Source organism: Phyllostomus discolor, chromosome 1, assembly GCF_004126475.2.
Source record: "Phyllostomus discolor isolate MPI-MPIP mPhyDis1 chromosome 1, mPhyDis1.pri.v3, whole genome shotgun sequence".
Lineage (NCBI taxonomy): Eukaryota > Metazoa > Chordata > Mammalia > Chiroptera > Phyllostomidae > Phyllostomus > Phyllostomus discolor.
In genome coordinates this window covers 67589017-67602804 of record NC_040903.2, presented here as the reverse complement: position 1 = coordinate 67602804, position 13788 = coordinate 67589017, and positions in this window count along the sequence as shown.

Sequence of the window (13788 nt, the reverse complement as noted above, 5' to 3'; positions counted from 1 at the left end):
GAGCTACAGGCAATACCTCCACTTTCCGCCCAGCACCCTACAACCAGGGGCTTTCCCTGACATGGAGGCAAGCAGAAAAAGAAGTTTGACTTACCCTTTTGTCCCTCTGCCACGCCACACTATAAAACCTAAACCTGTGTCATTCCATCAGTCTCCTCCCAGGCCATGGCTAGTAAGTGCCAGGAGGGAATTCACAGCCACCAAGTGTCCAGTGGCAGCTCGACCCTAAGTGAGGCCTGGAGGACATCCTCCATCTTTATTTCCCCTCGGGCTGCTCTATTGTATAACCTAGTCCTCCTGACTCCACTCCATCCTGACCCGACCACCTCTTGCCCCTCTCACCCGAGAGTGGTCTCACCTATCTGTTCTCACAGCAGGGTGAGCCTAGAGCAAGCTTAAGGCCTCTTTGCACTTCCACTCCTGCAGGCAGCTTTTCTTGCCTGACTTGGAGGAAAAGGTACTCCTCCCGCTTGTCTGAGGCCAAATCTTCCACTGTCCCTGCGTTCTTATCATTTTATACACCTTACATAACTTACCTTTTCTTTTCTCCAGCCATCCACCCTGCACCCCCAAATATCACTTAAATTTTTTAAATGCAGGGATTTTACATTCATTTGTTTCACCGCAGACGTGAGGTGTGAGAGACAGAAAGCGATCATGGATGAGTCCAGGATTTTTGGCCCAGGCACTGGAAGGCTGGGGCTGCCCGTAGCGGGGCTGAGGGGGATCTTTAATACAGCAGCCGTGACGGAGGGTCAGATTCAGTTCCGGACGCATTAGCATGTCAGACATCTGTGTGGGGATGTTGAGTAGGTGGTAGGAAGTACAGGTTTCAGAGAGGAGGTCCGGGATGCAGGGATGAGTGTAGCTGCCATCAGCACAGAGATGACCTTTAAAACCACGAGATGACATGAGAGCTACCAGAAGAGCGACTGTGGATAAAGGAGAGAAGGAGCCCAAGAACTGAGCCCTGGGTCATTCCACTGCTAAGAGGTCAGGAGATGAAGAGAAACTCCCAAGGAGTCCTGTACTCAAAGGAGGAAAACATGGAGTTCAAGGAGATGCTACAATGAAGGAAGCTCTTAAGAGGGATAGGCTGTCACACAAAGTGAAAACAGGTGGAGTTTGGCCTTGTAGGGGTCATCCTTGACCTTGACAAGAGTGGTTTTGGTAGAACAGGGGGAATGAAAGCATGATTGGAGTGAGTTTGATAAAAAATGGATGAATTAATGAGAAATAAAAGAAAACCTTTAAGTTTGTGCGGATACAAATTAATGAAGAGAAAAAAATGTTTCTGGAAAAAAGTACTGGAGGCAATTATAAATGAGTGAGCTGTATCAAATAATTTGCTCACTGTTCATACTCCTGAATTGCAATCCAGGCCCCCTGCCCCTTGCCTGAATAGATATTGACATGCTGGAGGCATGGCCTTGTCCCAGGCCACAGAGGCTGTAGCTCTGCAGTTCTTTCGGCTTTTCTCTGCCATCTTTGGCCAGCCACCTCCTTGAATGAGGAATCAGTGAGAGCTCCTGTTTACACACTTGTTGATCTTTTACCCCTGGGACTCATTTTAATCCTTTCCTTCTGTTTCATGCTGGTGAACGACCTCCCTCTATGCTGTGGTCATGTACCTGTTCTGTCTAATATGTCAGAGTATAAGCTTTTGAAGACCTGGAGAAGCACAGAACATGCAGTGAGTGACTGACTTCAACTGCAGCCTGATGGCTGCTTGCCCACCTCCATCTGTGGTTTTCTGACACCCCTTCTTTTTAGGACAGCACACTTCATTTTAATCACCTCCAATGCCGTTTTTGGCATAAATTGTTTTAAGGTTTCTCAGCTTGGGTTCACAAAAATTAAAATCCCCCAATCCCTATCACAATCACAGCTACAATGGAATCCTATCAGAGGACAAAGGTTGACTAGGTTCAAGCTCATATTAGATATTGAATATGAAAATATATATAATAGCACCCTGCCTGGTACTTAATTAGTATTTTCCCCCATTCCCCAAATTCATTTTCTGTCCTCAGAATAATACAATGAAATATCACCTGCTCTTAAAAGAAGAAAGAGCTTCGTGACTTAGTGGGAAAGTGGAGTATGTGGCTCCAACTGCACAACACAACAACAGAAGAGCGTGTCTGGAAGCCTGCGGAGGAGAGGTGAAGAACTGCCTTGAGATAGTGGCAGATATAACAGGTACCGCCTGAAACATCACCAAGCATGTAGAACTCTTCATTACTCTAGAGTTACCTAAGTATTCAAACAAGTCTTAAGCTCAGTGAAATTACCAAAAACAAAACAAATAACAAAAATTCCTGCAAAATCTCTTTGGTCCCATAGTAGGGAGACAACACAAATATAAATTACTTCTATGAACTGAGCGTAAATTTCACAGATTCAATATCAGTGAAAGATAATTTTCAAACATTTTACTTAAAGCAATTTGTAGATTCAAAGATTGTCCATACAGTGCTATTTGAGCATCAGGAATGTGGAGGGAGACTGTCTTTCATCCAGTTTCCAAGGAAAAAGACTTTTGCAGCAAAGAAAGCCCATGTAATTTACTTTGTTCTCTTTTTTTTCTTTTTGGTTTCTTGTGCTAATCAGATGTTTGCTTTAGATAAAGACCATTCCTGCTCATGGTCCAGCTCTTTCTGCTATAAATTCTAATCTTTTGCATACAGACTTGTAATCTGTGTGGGTGACGTCAGTAATTTGGCATCTGAAATTTCCTGAAGGAATAGGTGAGAAAAGAGGGGAAGCAAAGAAGAAGAATACCTGATTAAATACAAATAGATTTAGTCAGCAGCAAAATATTGCAAAAATTAGGATGAGCAAATAAAAGGCAAGACTGATGGGGGTGACCTTCCTGACAAAGACTGGAATCTTAGGAACTTGCCCCTTAAAGAAGGAATCTGTGAGGTTTATGTACCCTCACCAAGGAGAATCTGATTTAAAAATCAATGCTAGTATCTTGTCTAAATGTTAACTGCCAAAAAGTTCAGAAATCAGCAGCCCAGGCCATAAGCAGTTTACAGTATGATAAAGTTTGCAGTGAGGACTGATAGTACACAGCACAGATTTTTAAGTTAAAGGGGCATAGTTTCACGACAGCATCTGGTTATTTTCCAAATTGAAACAAACCTTTTCAACTGGATCCCTCAGGATTTCACTTTCAAATTGCTTGTGATGCTTAGACTAGTAAGGCAGAGAGTTGTTTAACTCACTGCAAATAGCTTCTTAAACACTGGTGGTATTTTTTGCATATAATTTTTTATTTTTATAGTAGCAAGATATTTATTTATTGAATCTTTACGCAGGGCCTACTATGTGCCACTCTCCCACGCTCTAGGAATACAGCCAGGAACAAAGCAAAACCTCCCCACCTGCAGTAAGGTGAGGTTCTAATAAGGGAAGACAGACAATAAACAAAATAAATATGTAACATACCTAACACGTTAAATCATGATAAGCACTATGGACAAGTGTAAAGCAGGGAAGGGGTGGGGTGGATGTGGGGGCGTGACTGAAAGGTCTTCGGCTTGCTCCAGGGGAACTAGGGAACCACTGTGGGGCTCTGGGCAAGAGAGCGACAGAATCTGGTGTGTGACTTCACTGGATCACTCTGGGTGCTGCACAGACACCCAACTGAAAGTGCAGGGAGAGAAGCTCAGGGGCCACAGTGGAGACTCTGCAACACTGCAGATGACAGAGGGTGTGGCTGGACCCAGGTGACACCAGTGGCTGTGGTGAGAAGGATCAGATTTCAGATCTACTTTCAATAGAGAACCAGCAAGATTTGCGAACAGATAGGACAGGGGCTGAACTATAAAGAAAACCATCAAGAACAATCCCATGTGTTGTGTGTTATCATGGAAAAAGAAGGCGCACAGCTCTTACGTCAAACAAGAGCAGTCCTCTGCCCCACCCTTTCCAATCCTTCATTCCAGTGCCCCAGAGGCAACCTTTCAAATTTCTTAAGTGTTCCTTCTGGTATTCACTGCCCTATTTCCAAATACTATGCTGATACTGTGTTTTATTGTGATTGATTGATTGATTGATTGATTTTTTAACCTACTGACTTCCTACCATGAAAGCTGAGGATGTAATTCTCTACATCACGCCCACTGGCTGCACATAAGCACGCACGCAGGCACCTGCACACACTTTCCCCACCCTCCGCAGTCACAATGCGTAGGGAACGCTGTATTCAGGGTGTACCTTATGATGTCCACACAGAAACTCTTCAAACAGAACCACACAGGGTATGACGCCGACCTCTTTGCACAGGTGTGCTTCCCCATCTTTTTGCTCTTCCGTGCAGATGTCACTGTTCGCTCTCCAACAGTGAGACAACTCTCAGTGTGAGCAAACACATCGGTACTGGGTCTGTCCCGCCTTTTTTCTTCCTGGATCCCTCTGCCTGCCTGTGCTGATCCAGGCCAGCTGGATCCCAGACCTCCTTGTATACTGCTGCCATCTGAGAGCATCCCTTCTCCTCCAGCCTGGGAGCTCCTTTTCCCTGCTCCAGGGCTGGATCTCACTTCCCGCAGCTTTTTTGTTTGTTTCCCTCACTTGGGGGAACACATCCTGAAGTAGAGGCAATATCACATAGTGGAGTTAAGACGGGCTAAGTTCAAATCCCAACCTCACCACTTCCTAGCTGTGTGTGTGGTCTTGGGAACTTAATTCTCGGTGCCTCAGTTCCCCCACTTGTCAAACAGAGATACCATAATATCCTCATGCTGTTGCTCTACACTGATGAAGTGAAGCACACAGATGGCATCACGGAAGTGCAAGCTGTCACTGTGGTGATTCCCGAGATGGGTACGTGAGAGGGCACATTTTGAGACTTCACTGTCTGGAGATGCCTTGAGTGTATATTCACGCTTGACTGTTAGTTCAGATGGAAAGGGAATCAGTTGAAATTCTCTCCCTTACTATCACAGAGGCATTGCTCCAATGTCTTCTGGCTTCCAGTACTCTTAATGAGAAGTGTGATGGCATTTCAATCCCTGAGCCTTTGTAAGTGACCTGTTTCTTTCCCCAGAAACATTTAAAATCTTCTCCTTATCCTTACCCTCCAATACTTCATTATGTTTTGCCTTGATGTGAGTCCTTTCCTGTTCATTCGCCTGTGTACTCAGTGAGCTCTCGTTTTCATTTCATTGGAATCTCCTGTCCTTCAGCTCTGGGAAGTTTTCCTGCATTCATTGTTTATGTCCTCACCCTCCAATTAATTTCTCTGTTCTCCTTTTCCCGAAGTTTCAACAGCTGCAGACCTTACAGGTTGACTCCCTCATCCTTTTATCTTTCACACGGCCAAGACTGCCTCAACTTTATCTTCTGTTTTACTTAATCTTTACATTTCTGCCATAATGTTTAAGTTCCAAGAGCTCATTTTCACTCTCTCCCTTTCTCTTCATAGCGTATTGTTGTTATTTCATGGCTATGACTTCATCTAAGGCTGTTCAGTTTTTAACTGAGGGTTTTTGTTTTCTCTTCCCTATTCGATAACTTTCTCCATGAGCTCCTTTTTTCCATGTGTTTGTTTTGGCCCATCTTTCATGTTGGAAACTTTCTCTAAATTTCTGAGGGTTCCAGGTGAACATTTATGTTACTGAATAGGACACTAAACAGCTAAACGGAAACCCCCTGAATGAGGAGGCCTCATCAGTGGAACTTCATCTTTGGACACTAGGGGCAAGCCAGTTTTGTCACTGGAGTAATACTTAGTGTTAGTGATTGTAGGTCTTTTCTCCTGGATCAGCTCACAGAGACCAAGCTCCAATGTCCTGACTAGGGGTAAAAGCCTGGCTGTCAGCATCAGAGCAGCCCATGGAGAACAGGAACTGGAAGCCTCGTTGTTCAGTACATAGTCTTGCAAACACCACAATCTTTAAGACATTTTCTATCAGAGCCAAGAATGCCAGGAAGTAGCATGAAGCCACATGATATATGGTGTATGATTTGATGCATGAGAGTGTTTACCAATCAACCGTGATGTTGTACCTCAATATATTCAACATATGGACCAAGTTGTGATCACTCATTGCAGTAATGCTTCTGTTACACCATTTGGCAATACATGGATATATTATAAATTTATAAACATCCCATGAACAAAGAAATATGGCAAGTGTTAGTATAGATGACATAGCCACAACCTGAAATATGGATTGTGGTCACTGATATAAAATGCTGGAATGATGTCTTCACTAGTGAATTTACAGGCAACTTGGTCAGGTTGATAAAAGCCAGGTTTCCAGGACACAGGGCAAGATGAGGAAGGATGGAGAGGGGATCTTCAGAGGAGAAGCCCTTTGATGTCAATCTCACCCTTTCATGCTTCCGTTCTACACCGGCAAGAAACCCCAGGATGAATGTTTTCAAGAGATGTCTTGAAATGACCTGAATTTTCAAGTCTCTAAATAATCAAGGGCTTCCTATAATCTGTATAAAGGAAGCTTTATACTCAAATCTGGGTCAAAAGCTACAACTCTATTTGGCAGAAGGAACAAAGTCCTTGAACTTACTGTCATCAATTTAAATCTCACCCTTAGATTTGAGGCTACCTAATAAGCTACAAAACTTTGGCTTGCATGGTGAGAAAATCCTCCCTGAGATATGTTTAATTTGGGGGAGAAAAGGAACACTTCAACCAACGTCCATAGTTCAATTCTACAGAAGTTTGTATAAAACCTGAGGATGAAATCATATTGTAGTTAAATACCCCCTTGATTGCTTCCTACTGTATTTCATAAAACAGATATTTTTCACCAGTTTTTCTAAGTAAAAAACCCAATCATTCCACTCTTTTCAAGATCCATTAAAATGATGTTCAAGAACAAGCAAAATTAATCAATAATGACACATGTCAGAACAGTTGCTATGGAAGGAGAATTTAGGCTGGGGAAAGGCATGAAGGAAATTTCTGGGGTGCTGCTAGAAATGTTCTATATTTAGATCGTGTTTACATCTGGATACAAACTACACATATCAAGAATCATTGAGCTCTGCAATTAATATTAGTGTACTTCACAAACTACACTGTTTATTGGTGTGTTCTATCTCACTTTTAAAAGATATAATTGCCCCATTAAATAACTTTTGCAAATACAGCAAATATCTTAACGTAGAAAAGATTCAGGTTTATGCACTTACCAGGGGTCAGCAAACTATGGCCACAGGCCACTGGCCTCTGTTATAAAGGAGGTGTTAGGGGCACAGCCACAGGCAGCGTCCGCACTGCGGCTGCAGCGGTGAGTACTTGTGACAGAAGCCTATGATCTTTAACAAAAGGTTTGCCGACACCAGACTTAAACTTCAAATAATATATTTAAACTGTCCCTTTTTTAGGATAATTCAAAGCAGCCTTGCCTAAATACCAAAGTAACAAGATATTAATAGGACAGCTTAGAAAATCACTCAGTTAAAGTAACTACGAATTTCATAAAACTCTAACACGGGGGTGGCAGCCTTCTTTCGCCTTGAGCTGCACTATGGGCTTAATGACACAGATCACACATTAAGATTTTATTTGGTCTTGACACAGTGCTAATTTTTAAAAATTTGGTGCTAATATTTTAAAAATAGTAGTGTCCACTTGAAATTTTAAAAACCCAAAGCTTTGGCTGCTCAGACAAAGGAAGATGGAGCAATGCTGGAACCACATTCCCATAAGGCAGGGGTGTCAAACTCATTTTCACCAGGGACCACATCAGCCTCGCAGTTGCCTTCAAAGGGCCGAATGTCACTTTAGGACTGTATAAATGTAACTAGTCCTTAACAGTTAAGCGAGAGCTCGGCGCTGCCACCAGGTAGAAACAAGGTGCTGGGCCAGATAAAACAAGGTGGAGGGCTGGATTTGCCTGCAGGCCTTGTGTTTGCCACCTGTGCCATAAAGTAACAATGAACTGCAGTGACTCCAAAGACACGGAGCCTCAGCACTGGCTGACAAGTGACTCTGTGCTGGCACCACCCGCTTTTCTCGGAGCTAAGCAGAAATGACTACTGCCACTGGGAATGCCTGCGGGAAAAGTGGGGACACAAAACACAGGTGTTCCTTGATGTGCAGCTCATTTGTTACCTGGCTGGCCAGGGCATGCTAGTCCACAACCTCAGGTGTAAGCAGTGGCCTCTAGGACAATGGCAGAAAAGAACCAGAGCATCTAAGGGCCAGAAGGACCAGGAAGGGCATGGGTAACTCGAAGCTTGCCGACATCACATTGTAGGGACCTCCCCCATCTCTTACAGAGTGGTCCTATTCCTACCTCGGGTAATTCTGCCTGGTAAAGAGATTCTTCACACTATTTGTGTAACCTCTGTGAGCCTATATGTATTTCAAAATAAAATGTTTAAGAGAGCATTTCCTTACACTGATTAGAAATCTGTCTTCCTTCCTGTACCTTAATCAGTCTGTAACCACATACTGTATGACAAATATAATCCCTCTTCAACCAGAAAGCTCTTCCATTATCTACAACTCTCTTGCCCAGGTCCCTGCCAAGAGTCTCCTGTCTCAAGAACTCTCTTATCCTGTAGAGCATTCATTCAATCAGCAAACATTCACTGAGCACCCACCATAAGTATAGGACGTTCTAGACTCTGGGGGTATAGCAGTGAACTATGTTCTTGCCTTGTGGAACCAACACTAAATACATCTAATAATGTAACATCAGCTATCATTAACTAATAATGTAATGTGTCAACCCATATCATATCACTAATTTTATTACACTTAAAATTCACTAAATTCACATTGCTCACATGTATGCTCCAACAACTAGGCTATTGGATACAAATTTACTTATGGTCACCTTACTAAATGTTCTATTTTAGAATCTTCCCTTTCATCAGTCTGTCAAGAACCTCTAGTATACCAGTTTTATCTTTTTTTTTTTTTACTCTTTTTTTATTGTTGCTCAAGTATGGTTGTCTCCATTTTCCTGCCACCACTTTCCTCTGCCCCACCTACCCCCATCTCCCACCCTCAATCCTTCCCTGCTTTGGTTTTGCCCATGGGTCCTCTATACATGTTCCTTGATGACCTTTCCCCTTCTTTCCCTTTTCCTCCCCCATCCCCTCTGGTTACTGTCAGTTTGTTCTTTATTTCCATGTCTCTGGTTGTATTTTGCTTGCTTGTTTGTTTTGTTGATTAGGATCCACTTATAGGTGAGATCATATGGTATTTGTCTTTTACTGTCTGGCTTACTTCACTTAGTATAACACTCTCTAGTTCCATCCATGCTGTTGCAAAGGGTAGGAGCTCTTTCTTTCTTTCTGCTGCATAGTATTCCATTGTGTAAATGTACCAGTTTTTTGATCCACTCATTTACTGATGGTCACTCAGGTTGCTTCCAGTACTTGGCTATTATAAATTGTGCTGCTATGAACATTGGGGTGCATAGATTCTTTTGAATTGGTGTTTCAGGATTCCTAGGGTATAATTCCAGCAGTGGAATTGCTGGATCAAAAGGCAGTTCCATTTTTATTTTTTTGAGGAAATTCCATCCTATTTTCCACAGTGGCTGCACCAGTCTGTATTCCCACCAGCAGAACTCATCTTATGGGCACTCCTTTGTAGGTAACTGTCTCCTTTTCTCTTACTGCTTTTAAGATTCTCTCCCTATCTTTAATCTTGGGTAATGTAATTATGATGTGCCTTGGTGTGTGTTTCCTTGGTCCAAGTTCTTTGGGACTCTGTGAGCTTCCTGGACTTCCTGGAAGTCTATTTCCTTTGCCAGATTGAGGAAGTTCTCCTTCATTATGTTTTCAAATAAGTTTTCAATTTCTTGCTCTTCCTCTTCTCCTTCTGGCACCCCTATGATTCAGATGTTGCAACATTTAAAGATGTCCTGGAGGTCCCTAAGCCTCTTCTCATTTTTTTGAATTCTTGTTTCTTCATTCTGTTCTGGTTGAATGTTTATTTCTTCCTTCTGCTCCAAATCTTTGATTTGAGTTCTAGTTTCCTTCCCTTCACTGTTGGTTCCCTATATATTTTTCTTTATTTCACTTTTCATAGCCTTCAGTTTTTCCTCTGTTTTGCGACCATACTCAACCATTTCTGTGAGCAACCTGATTACCAGTGTTTTGAATTCTGCATTTGATAGGTTGGTCATCTCTTCATCACTTAGTTCTATTTTTGGAGTTTTGATCCATTTTTTTTCATTTGGGCCATATTTCTTTGTCTTGGTGCACCTATTACATTGTAAGGGATGGAGACTTAGGTATTTGCCTGGGTGGAGCAACCCACATTACTGTGTTGTGGCATAGTCTGAATGAATGTTTCTTCTTTAATTCCTTGGTCATTGACTTCCACACAAGTTCATTTTCTGGCAGTTCTGGTTACTTTTGTTTTTAAATTTGTTGTTGTCCTTCTTTTGGTTGTGCAAGCAGGCAATGTGTATCTAACTACGTGTCCATCTTGGCCAGAACTACCAATTCAGAAGTTGTATTCTTCATCTCCTCTTGGCTGTTGATGGTTTCTATGTCCTTTTTCAGGCTGATATAATTTGCAGCAAGTTCCTTGTAGTTTACCTGTAGTTTTTGGTAATTCTCTCTGAGCTCATTGAGCTTCCTTAAAATCATTGTTTTGAACTCAATATCTGATAGTTTACTTGCCTCTATTTCATTTATCACTCTTTCTGAGGATTCCTCTTTTCCTTTTGATTGGGGGTTGTTTCTTTGCCTTCCCATTATTTTAGAGACTTTTCTTGTTTGCTTCTGTTTCTTAAGTTGATCTGTTTTGACTCCCTGACTTTGTAACATGAACTTCTATGGTAGGAGACCTGTGAGAATCAGTGGTGCAGTCTTCTTGATCTGCTAAACTTGATGCTCTTGGTATGCCCTTTATGCCATTTATCTTGGCTCTCTGGATGTAAATGGCTTTTGATTATTCTTGAGTCATTGTTTGGTGAGTCCTTTCCTCCAGCTGGTTGACTGAGGGTCATTCCACCAACCATGTCTTCTTTGCTGTTGTGCAGGTGCATTGTTTTTTTCTTTCTGGGTCCAGGTCTGGTGATATCAGATGTTGAACTCTTCTAAGACTTCCAGGGATCTACTGTCTGTGGCTGTCTCCTTCAGTTGTTAAATCTAGTCACTCTGCACTCAGCAGTCAGGCTTAAGCACCCCAGGGCCAGGGCCTGGGGTCGGGGGTGTTGTTTTGCCTCAGGCTGCTGCTGCTCGTAGGGGCATGGTCTGCTTGAGCGCAATGGCTGCTGTTGTATGGGGGATGACTCAGCACTGGGACCCCAGCTTCTACTCTCTCAGTTCTCTCCCCAAAGCTTCCACCCCCAGTCTCTCCTCAGGCATCTCTAGTCACTCTGCCCCCCACCTTTGCTGGATCCCAGGGTAAGTGGCTGCAAATGTAAATTTGTGCAATGGCCCTTTAAACAGCTCTTTGTGTCTTCAGCCATATGTCTCTGGCAGAGAGCAACCCTACTGCTTTATGCCACTGAAAGACTGGTTGTTATCTGTGTACTTTTTGGGCTTTGGTGCACTAGGCTGGAATCCCAGCTTAGGGTTTAGACTTCACTCTTCTTGGGGGGATCCAACTGGCCGCTTAATTATTCCTTCGATGCTGCCACCTGTGGGTGCTCAACCAGCCTTCTCAAGTCTCTACCACACTTCTTACCAGTCAGATTGTGCTGAAGTTGATTCTTCTGTCTGTCTGAGGTTAAAAGGCTTCTCTCTTGCTATTCTTTAGTTGTTTGCTCTGAGTGATTTCTCCTCAATTCAGTTGTAATTCCAGATTTGTTCTAGGAGGAGGTGAGTGTGACTTCCATCCACTCCCCTGCCATCTTCTAGTATACAGTTTCTTCTGAACCTGTTAGCACCTGCCTTCTCCCTTCTCGTTTCTTGCTGTCTAGAAATCTGATAAATATACCTATCTGTATAATCATCTGAATTGGTATTAAAATGTTGACAAGGACAGCCCTGACTGGTGTGGCTCAGTCAATTGAGTGCTAGCCTGCAAACCAAAGGGTCATAAGTTTGAATCCCAGCCTAGGGCACATGCCTGGGTTGCAGGCCAGGTCCCCAGTAGGGGTCAGGTGATAGGCAACCACACATTGAATGTATCTGCCTTTCTCTTTCTCCCTCCCTTACCCTCTCTAAAAATAAACAAATAAAATATTTTTAAAAATTGACCAGAACAGTACTGCAGTCACTAAGAACCTATGGTGTTTGTCACTAACATGCACCCTAGTACAGTCACCTGACTATATTGTCATGTCTACATCTGTCCCCAAAGACATTATTTGGTTTAGGTCAAATGCCTCCCCAAAGTTCAAAATAGTATGTTCACAGGTTTCCTCTAATTGTCTTGGGAAAAAGAAGAAGTTTTTAAAATGCTAAGATAACAATTAAAAAGGATGAACAACTGTGGAAGGATAGGTCACTGTGTAGTTTCTGAAATAGACCAAAATACTTTAAAAATAAATACTAGGTATACTTTTAAAAAGAAAATCAGTTTATTGGGAGGTACCATTATTTTAAAAAATGCTTTTTAATTAAGACAATTTATCTAATTATATGAACTCTTATACACACTATAGCTTTAACCGGGGTATAGCTGAACAATTAACAAATTTAATCATTGGAACTTGTTTTTTATTGTTAAAGCAAAACATCTTTTTTCCCTCCAACTAAAAGCTTTTTGCCTTCAATAACATCACTGGCTCTTAATAAAATAGATATGTCCTAAGCTTTCCATAAGTATATTTGAACTCTATAAATTCTACAGTTCATACCAGGGATTCAGACTGAAATCATTTTGAAAAATGTTAATATAGGTGAAGAAAGCATAAAGCTTAACATAAATTAATATCTAACACTTGGAAGTGAAATACAAACAAAAAGACGATTCATGAATATTGTAATGATAGTTCTTTGGCATACAATCTGAAAGCATTTTATGCATTGTAGGTAAATTTTAAATTTTAAGTAAACTTCTGGAGTATCATCTTCTAGCTTTAGAATTAACATCCAGCAAAAGTCATTATATAGCCACAGCCTGGGATTCTTGACAACCTGGCAAAAGCTAAGAATACAGTTGATTTTTTTTCCCCAATGGGAAGAAAAATTTAACCAAAAACATTGAACACAAGTTTATGTGAGGTATGTACTACTAAGAAAATAAACTATAAACTTTAGGTCTATTCGTGTAGAGAAGTGTTGTTAAACATTGTTTAAAAATATGTTCATTAAAGCCAGATTTTTACTGTTTATACCTTCCATCCTAGTATATGTTAAATCTACCTTAAAAGTAACAAAATGAAATTTATTGCAAGATACTCTAAATTTGCTTCTCTTCACTAAACTCCCAAAGCAAACACAATAGTCTTATTTCAATGTTAAGGTAATTAAAGCATAACCCTTCACCCTGTCTTGCATCATATATGAAACTTAAAAGGTTTTTATTTTATTCAGAAGATGTCTTAATGCACGTATTTATAAAAAGTGGGCTTACATCATATCATGCTCTGTCATATTTGCTATATTTCTTTTGCTCTCCAAATTTACAGTTTTGGAATTGGAGAATGTTCACCTGCAGAGAAGGTTTTTTCTTCTCCAAACTGCTTACCTGAATACATTTCTGCTCACTTTCATCATTTAAAATATGTGCACTATGCTTGGAGAACATCTTTTCCCTACTAGTTCTGGCATGGGTACCAACCACAGTGGCACCAGTGGGCCAAGGGGCATTTCCAATGGCCACCTGAAGATCAGCATCATTAGCCTAAAAAGAAAGATTCAGAAGAGATCAGAAGAGCAGAAGTA